Genomic DNA, 9,734 nt, shown 5'->3' on the forward strand with positions numbered 1-9,734 from the left:
TAGCTTAAGTGTAAGCTCTTGATCGTGTCTTAGATGCAGTTAAGGAACCACATTCTCAATGTGATAATTAAGCTTGTTCATTCATAAAGGTTCATTCGCAAAAACCTAAAACATGAGTCCTTCATTAGTCTGACATATGTGTCATCCTACCAATTGAGATAAGAAATTCTGGTAATCGAGGCAAGACATCACTCCAACTGAGGTGAGGAGTGTAAGCTCATGACATATTGAAAATGATCGACCTTAAGTTCATGGTTCAATCTCTAAGGAATTCATCATAAGAGCTGAATGCATAAGTTTGTCATAACGTTTAACTTATTCGTAATTACTCTATTGAAAGAATGCATATCAATCTCATACTTAAATGTGCAAAAATCCTAATTAAATTAGTCAAATTAACACAATAAGACCATACGTTAAATTTCATGTCATTCAGAATTCATTTAGGTCATAAATCATTATAAAATACTTGACATGGACATTTTCGTCATTTTTACTCTTTACAATAGTTCAAGCCCGAAACATCTTCCTATTCCTTTCAAATTCAACATACATCATAAAATCATAGTCTAAAACCATATTCTAAAATTTCATGGTCAACCAATCACTTTTGTGGATCAATTTAATCAATTATTGAATTTATTGTTCGTATTAGGTCTTATTGAGTAAAACGTTCATTTTAGGCTCTTTCTTGGAGGTTTAAGTCATAATTCATTCATATTTACTATTATAGAGTCGAGCTAAGTGATTCCTGTAAGTATACTTTGAGAAAAGTCTAGATGGCTATTTACATGTTCGATCGTGTATGAAAGCTCGATTTGTGTTCGTCAGAAACTCAAAATTCTTCAATTTTTTTTAGAATTGTGACTAATCCAATTAGAACTAAAGGGATAGTCAGTTCAGTTGAACTGGCCATATCATCATCTCCTACCTTTAGAATGAAGAAGATGCATGTGACCGTTACTTTAAAGGTTTGAAACTTGGTTCCTCCTTTAAACCTTTAGCCCTGTTATTAAAGAATTTCCAAAATTTAATTTCGTTCGAGATATCACTCGGAGAAGAAGGGGAACTCACCAACTTAAAATTCTAAAACGTTTGATTTTCCTCTTCTCTGTTCAAGATGTTCAAGAGGTTTTTTATCACCTCGAGTTCAAGATGTTCCTCTCTTCACCCTAAAGTTGTTGATGTAGGCCACAATGGATGACTATTCATATGTAGCTCCAAACTTTTAGACAAATTATAGACGTTTCTAGGTTCCTTTAACCATAAAAGTCAACCTAACGGGATCGGAGAATTTTTCATTTGATAGAAAAGTACCTTGAGCTTGTTACTTTTGTGTCCACCAATATTGTTCCTTAAGCTTCTAGAAATACAATGGAGTAAGTCTTACTAGGTAGAGCAAGGGGTTAGACCGGTAGTATGGAGCCCTCTAACTTCCAACTATGTGCTGTGCGGCGGTATTTTAAGACCCTCCACCTACTTCAAGCTATCTACAATCTTCACGAATTGTTCTCTCAAAATCGATTAGAATGACACGTTTTTGGAGCTTGATAATCTACCAACTCAGGCATCTTCAAATAAATAGGACCATCAGATCGACTTGTTGCACCACCCTAACGATCCTATGTTTGAAAACTATGAATTTATATCTATATATATCATAGGACCAACTTGATATTTATATCAATATCTAACAAATAATAAAAATAAAAATTCATATTTAAAAAATGTTTAGACCAAAATAAATTAAAACTCATATTTGATCATAATCTAATAAAATTTCAAATTCAAACAACAATATTAAGATAATTTGATTTTAAATCAGTTTTAAATTTAAATTTGAATTTAAACAATATATATTTTTTACAAATGAAGATACAACCAATAATTAATTTCAAAATCTTTATATTATCATAAAGTATTTTTTAATATTTTTAATAGAAAGTTTATATTATTTATATTCGCGTTGTTGTGTCGATGGCATGTTTTATTAGATTAATAAAATATTAGAAAATTCACTAACAAAAAGGGGTGGTGGCGCAGTTGGCTAGCGCGTAGGTCTCATAGCTAAAGAGTTATCCTGAGGTCGAGAGTTCGAGCCTCTCTCACCCCATTCCTTTTTTATTTATAATGTCTTTTTCTTCTTAAATATTTTAGATTCTCTTCCTTTTTCTATCAATCTCTCTGGCCATCTTTTTCATCTCCCTTATTCCTCCTCTCAAACGATCAATGGAACCATGGAACGATGGTGGGATGCGACACGTTTCGACAACAGCTCCAAGCGACATTCGACTGCCCATCCAGCAAGCATCGGACCGTCGACCCCGCTACAGCAGGCAGCAGCTGGCCACATTTGGCGACTGCTCGTTCTCTCCTTCTCCTTCCAATTGGCGATCGGACCGTCGACCCCGCTACAGCAGGCAGGCCACGTTATGCGACTGCTCGTTCTCTCCTTCTCCTTCTGATTGGAGATCAGACCGTCGAACGGTGAGCATCTCCGATGAACCTCCAAGTTTATGCCATCTTTTGACAAGAGAGTCTCCAAATGAAATTAGAACTTAATTTTGGTTGCAGTATGAAAACCAATTTTAGTTGATTTTTTCTAATGCTCTGAGAGTAAATAAGTTATGATTGATTTGTTTTTGGCTTCCTCAAATTGTCTCTTACCAATTGAAAGAGTATTATAAATTCATGATCATTTCTTAAATTAGGGGACGTGGGACTTTCATTCAACAATATGATGATGTGATAAATATGATTTTGTGAAAAGATTACACGTTTTCTCGAGTAATTAACCACCAAAGTCATCTTGCAGGTTGAGCCTTCGTCAAAAATTACATGTTGTTTGATACAACTTCTTCCTCTGAAGCTAAAGGAATCCTCAATTTGAAGTAAACGAACCGTAGATAGGAATTCGAAACTTACTCCAATTTAAGCCTGAAATTGATTTCCTTCAAATGGGTACACTCCCAATGTTATTTCTCTTCGTGGTCTTCTATGGAAACATTTATTGGAGGTGCAGAAACTGATTGGGATCGTCCTTACTCGATGAATTATCGTGTATCTTCTGGTTGGATTTTCAAGTTTTCCTTGAAGCTCTTTAATGGCAGATTGGATCGGGAGAATTATTTCTAGGCACTTTCATCATTCGATTTCTTCGTAGAACTTGTGGATAATCTTGTTTAGAAAATGTAGGAGCAAGTTTGAAGAGAAATGGTGTAGAATTTCTTTCGAATTTGAAAGAAATTTGAGAGTAGGAAACCCAAAATCTAAATGTTTATTGTCTAAAATTGAGATCTCGATCTTGTTCGATTCTTGTTCCAAACTATTGCTCAAACTTCAAACTTTATTGGGAAAGCTTCCACCGACCTTGAAACTTTCACAATCTTCATGATTTGGATATAGAATTTTCTGAATAATTCATCGAAAATATCCTCTCCGATCAGCGAGCTACCGACTTCCAATTTGAATGCTCACAATTAAATTTGATGATCTGTGAACGTTCTAGATCGTGTCCAATTTTGGAGGAGACTTAGCGGCTCAAATTCAAGATTTGAAGGTTTTTTTTTTTTTTTTTTTGTAGGAGGTCATTATGGAGGTTTTGATTTTGAGCAGAATGACATATCCGCAACTATCCATATATTCAGGGGTATTTTGGTAATTTGTCATTTTTTTAAACAATCTTTGGTTACATGGGGTCATTTTTCACTTCTCAAGTATCTTGAAATTCTTTCTAGATAGAACTAACAATCCAGAAATATTATTGATAATTGGAAAAATAATTTTTTTTTTTCACTCACTTTTTCCTTTCCAATCCTTTTCCGAAGGTCTTAACTCCTTAAAATTACTTCTTACGGTATACGAATGACTTTCTTAAGACCCTTGTCCTCGCTTTATACTCTTAATTTCTTTTCTTGGATCCTTAGGGTCATACATGGACGACTTATTCTTATTGGAGCTAATTTTCTTTATTTTTAGGGTGTTGCACGTGAGCTACTTCTATTAAAAGTAAAGGCAAGACACCCATGTATGACTGACGACGACATCGTAATCAAAGACCATGTTAGTGCATAGACTAGTAGCATTTTAATATCTTAGACTTAGGTTAGGATAGGGTGTCTTGTATTTTATGTTTTACTTTATTTGTTTATTATTGTTCTTATCTTACTTTGAATATGTTCTCAAATACGTGAGACCATGAAAATGTTTTAAGTCGTAGTTATGTTTTTAAGATGAAGTTTAAAAGGTTTATTTCCCCGTAAGAACATAGAGTATGATGCCGGTAGAACCTTTAGGTTAATAGAAATCTAGGGTCGTTATGGCATCTTAATTTGCAACCCCTAGTGAAGATGATCACTCTGAGGTGCGTTTGTTAGTGAGAGTAGTGGCAAGAAAAGATTGAGTGCAAACAAATTTATTCCAAAAGAACATTAGAATATAACTGTCCAGGTCTTGTAACACCTCAAGTCCATTGCTAACAGATATTGTTCTCTTTGAGCTTTCTAGTTCAGGTTTTTTCTCAATGGTTTTAAAACGTATTTGTTAGGGAGAGGTTTCCACACCCTTACAAAGAATGATTCGTTCTCCTCCCCAACCAATGTAGGATCTCACAATCCATCTCCTTCGAGGCTCAACATCCTCACGAACACTCGTTCACTTCATACGAGTGTGGAAACCTCTCCCTAGCAGACTTGTTTTAAAAATCTTTAAGGGAAGCCAAAAAAAGGAAAAGCCCAAAGAGAACAATATCTGATAATAGTGGACTTGGGCCATTTCAAATAGTATCAGAGTCAGACACTAGGCAATGTATCAACGAGGAGACCGAGCCCCAAATGTAGGTGGACACAAGGCGGTGTGCTAGCAAGGATGCTTGGCCTCGAGGGGGGGGACAGTGGATTGTGAGATCTCACATTGATTATGGAGGAGAATGAAGCATTCTTGGAGAAGAGAACCCGAGAATTAAGATTTTTATCCATTTTTTAAAAATTATTTTTTAGTTCTGGCCTAATTTCATAATGGACGATTAAATCACAATATTGTGATCTTTTAAGTTATTTTTAAGATTAAAGGACACTCGATGAAATAATTACAACAAGTTCTTTTGATACATCTTATTTTGATCTAGTAAATACATGCAGTTTAATTATTTTAATTATTTTTTATGAATTAAGTTCCGAAGATAGGATTGAAATTATAGGTATTTTAATTTAAACAATATTTAATAATTAATCATTTTAATATTTATACTAAAACACGAGGAAGGGAATGGTGTAAGACAATAAGCATATAAAAAATAAAATGAGAGAATTTTTATAATAAATTAGTCCTTTTTACTTATAATCGTCGTATTCACTCAGCTATAATTATATATATATAGATAACTACGTGATTATTTTATTATGGTCTATGCCATGTTCATAGTCAAGAGACAATAAAGCTTCCGTGTACAGAGAGAGAGGAGTCTAATGCTGGTTGAAATCCTTTGAGAACATCATCAAAGGATATCAAAATGGGTAAAAAAAAGATACCCACAAAACTCTTCACCTTTGCAATATATGACCAAGAAATACCATCGTCATTTATAGCTTCTATCACAAGAATAAAAAGTTTGTTTCTACCTTCATTGATCAGACCAGACAGACCGTTCACCACACGCTTGTAAACAAAACGATGTCCACCATTCTTGTTATTCTCTAAAACTGCGAACCTTCCGGCACCTTCCACATCGTATTCATTGACATCCTTAATTGGAATTAGACCTGAAAGCAACACTTCAACTCATTTTGGAACACCTTTGATAGATAGTTTCAACAAACTTACATTGCTCATGAATACCTTGGAGCTCGATATTTATAGTTGTTGTTGAACGCTATTAAAATTAATATAGTCAGTTCTTCCCATAAAGACTAATTGAGCATTCCTCTGTTACGGGATAGCTTCGAATCAAATTCTTTAGTTTGGATAATGGTTGCATTGTTTTAGTCAAACATTTGGGACTAGTGTATTACCAATAGTTTGATACAATTAAGGTTATTTGAATTTGTGAGTAAAAGTTTGGACTGAGCTTGAGCTCGTTGAACACGTAGTCATAAATTATATCTAAAAATATATAAGATTTTATTTTTTATACATTCACACGAGCAAAACAAAGAGGCAAGAAAATGTTGTTCGTGCCATGTTTTAATTTTTATTATTTCTTATTTTTCAAAGATAAGAAAAAAAATTATTCTGTCTCGAGTATGGTACGGTATTGATTATTCTCTCTTGAGTGAATTTTAAGTGAATACCTTCTCTATCTAAGTAATTCCAAGCGGTAAGCTTCACATCAAGAAGAATCGAAGCCCCAAGAATCAATGTGGATAAGTGTCAATTTTTATTCTCCATCTCGACATGAAATAAATTTCTTTTTGTGAAGATATTTATTTATAGAAGCCAAATATCTAAGAGCCGAGAAATGGATACCATAAGTAAATATAATACCAATACAACAATGACACATTTATTAAAAAGATTATATATTAAAAAAACTATTAATTTTATATTAGAAAGAAATTCAAAATAAACGAGTTTATGTATTTGTATGCAAAATAGTTTAATGTATGTTTCACTTTCAAAATATATTCAAAGTAAAGTGTCCGATACGAAACGTTGAATTAGAAATGTTTAACATATCTACTGTACTAACACGTGTATTCAATATATATTCTATATGTGTCGAATACGGACACGAGAATAAGTTATTCTGATGCTTTCTTTACTCTTATTTAAAGTAGTTTGAAAACTAGCACATGAAATATTATTATCATTGACTAACTACAACTTTAATTTTGTCATTTAAGGGGTCGTTTAGACCGAAGGAACAAAGATGGGAATGGACACAGAAATGAGAAAGGGAGATAAAAGCTTTAAACTTTAGTACATGGTTTTGAAGATGTGACGTGAGAATAAGTTATTTTCATGCTTTTTTTTTACATCGGTCAAAGAGTATTCGATAAATTAAGGGTCTCCTTTCTCCTTCTTCCCCTTCTTTTTCCTTTCTCCCTTTCGACGTTTAATTTTTTTTTTTAAAAAAAAAAAAGTTCGTGAGAATGAATAAATTAAGAAGGAAAAATAAAAGAAAAAGAAAATAAGTGTGTTTTATCGTATTTATGTGTAAGTTTTTTTTAAGAAATGGCATTCATATTCTTTGAGTTCTTACAAATTGGGTTTTCGTGAATGGATATCGTGTAACCGCCACAAAAAAAGAAACTTAATAGCCGAAAAATGCGCGAGAATAATCTCGCATCTCACTCGGACACACGCTCCCCCAACTCCTACTATAACGACCCTAATTTTACCCTAATTTTTCTACTTGACCTAAGGTCGCTACCGTACACATATCTTGAATAAACTAATACAAACATAAATAAAACTAAAGACAATACAAAATGAAATGCCCTCTACTAACTTACATGCTACTAAATAGAAATGCAATTAACCTATTTTAACCTATAGTCTACTATAAATTAAATACGAATCTATCATAAGCATGTGCTACAGTCTCGTGATTGCGATGCCACCATTAGTTTTACAGGGCACCTTGCCTTTACCTAAAAAATATAGTAGAATGTGGCTTGAGTATTTTAAGAAATACTCAGTAAGCGACCCCTATCGGAGTTAAAATGCAAAGACACATAGTTGCATGCATGAGACCTATCATAACAGTCTACTTACCTATGGCGGCTATCCTAACAGACAACTTGGATGTGTAATTAATTTTTCTAGACATAGCCTACACGTGCGAGTATGGACCCACTAATCGGTTCGCACACCTCTTGGGCCCCTTTTTGGTTGGGTGAGCATTCTTTGGGAGCTATTGATGTCGGACACCTGTTAGGAGTAGCAACCATCACGGCAACACTATGTCAAACATAATGATCGTTCTCCTGCCTAGTAGCATACGCGTTCGTACTATCATGAAGGAATAGAAGTATCTCGCGGTGCATTAGCACACAATAATGCATGAGATGATCGTTCTCCTGCCTAGTAGCGTTCGCGTTCGTACTATCATGAAGGAATAGAGGTATCTCGCGGTGCATTAGCACACAATAATGCATGAGATCCCAATATTTTTCCATTTCCATTTAATTATCATTAATACAATCATGATAGTGGTTTCAGCATATCATGACATTTTCACATAAGCTCCCATAATGATTATCTTTAATTTAAATGTTTGATAATGAAAATGGAAAAATGTTGGCACCTCATTCATTATTGTGTGTTCATGCATCAGGGGATACCCTGTAACGACCGAGGCCCACCCCTAGCAAATATTGTTCTCTTTAGCTTTTCTTTTCGGGCTTCCCCTCAAGGTCTTAAAACGCGTCTGCTAGGGGAAGGTTTCCACACCCTTATAAAGGGTGTTTTGTTCTCCTCCCCAACCAATGTGGGACATCACAATCTGGGGTCCAGTGTCTTCGCTGACACTCTTTCCTTTCTCCAATTGATGTGGAACCCCGCCTGCCAAATCTCCCATTTGGGGCCCAGTGTCCTTACTGACACACCGTCTCATGTCTACCCCCTTTGAGGAATAGCTTCCTTGTTGGCACATAGTCTGGTGTCTGGCTCTGATACCATTTGTAGCTACTTAATACGTACCATAAATATTGAATGCGGAAAACTTCATTTAAATTCCATAAAACATAACATTTATCTTAAAACACAGCCATGGGCTTACGTATTTTGAAAACATTTTTAAAACGACACAACAAAAGACTACCACTATCCTATGCATGTGTCTGTGTCATGGTCTCGAGTTGTGTGTGTCATTCTTGCGCAGGGGCCATGCTACTCTTCTCTGATACCATGTTAGGTTCACGACTCTCCACAATGATATGATATTGTCCACTTTGAGCGTAAGTTCTCATGACTTTGCTTTGGGCTTCCCCAAACGGCCTCATACCAATGGAGATAGTACTCCTCATTTATAAACTCATGATCTTCCACTAAATTAACCAAGGTGGGACTCACTCCCAATAATTCTCAACAATCCTCCTCTCGAACAAAGTATACTATAAGCCTCCCCTGAGGCTTATGGAGCTCTCGAATAGCCTCCCCTTAATCGAGGCTCGACTCCTTTCTCTGGAGCCCTCGAACAAACAAAGTACACCCTTTGTTCGACACTTTAGTCACTTTTGACTACACCTTCGAGGCTCACAATTCTTTGTTCGATATTTGAAGATTCTATTGACATGGTTGGGGACATCCGATAAAATTGAAACGATACAGAGAAGATTAGGATGGCCCCTGTGCAAGGATGACAAGCACAACTCGAGATCATGACACATGCATAGGATAGTGGTATTTATTTTCTTAGACTTATGCTAGAATAGGATGTTTTTAACTTAAACGTTTATTTATTTCATTTAGTCTTTTGTTGTGTCGTTTTAAAGATGTTTTCAAAACACGTAAGCCCATGGTTGTGTTTTAAGATAAAGGTTATGTTTTATGGAATTTAATTGTATGTGTTTGCATTTAACCCTGATAGGGGCATCGCTTACTGAGTATTTCTTAAATTACTCAAGACACGTGCTACTCTCGTTTTTCAGGTAAAGGCAAGGCATCCCTATATGGCTGACAACGACATCACGACACATACATAAGGTAGTTGTACTTATTTTCTTAGACCTAGGTTAGAATAGGGTGTTTTTAATTTTAATGGTTATTTATTTTCATTTAGTATTTCGTTGTGT

The 9,734-nt window shown here is 35.0% G+C and overlaps 2 non-coding genes across 2 annotated transcripts; both read left to right on the plus strand.

The window, feature by feature from the left end:
* Positions 1-2,028: 2,028 nt before the first annotated feature.
* TRNAM-CAU lies at positions 2,029-2,113 on the plus strand. Its single transcript is given in 2 exon segments — positions 2,029-2,066; positions 2,078-2,113. It is a non-coding gene; the product is annotated as a tRNA-Met (tRNA).
* A 7,117-nt stretch (positions 2,114-9,230) lies between these two features.
* LOC111797762 lies at positions 9,231-9,333 on the plus strand. The gene has a single exon (XR_002815589.1). It is a non-coding gene; the product is annotated as a U6 spliceosomal RNA (small nuclear RNA).
* Positions 9,334-9,734: the final 401 nt, after the last annotated feature.

This window comes from Cucurbita pepo, chromosome LG06 (assembly GCF_002806865.2).
Source record: "Cucurbita pepo subsp. pepo cultivar mu-cu-16 chromosome LG06, ASM280686v2, whole genome shotgun sequence".
Taxonomy (NCBI): Eukaryota; Viridiplantae; Streptophyta; class Magnoliopsida; order Cucurbitales; family Cucurbitaceae; genus Cucurbita; species Cucurbita pepo.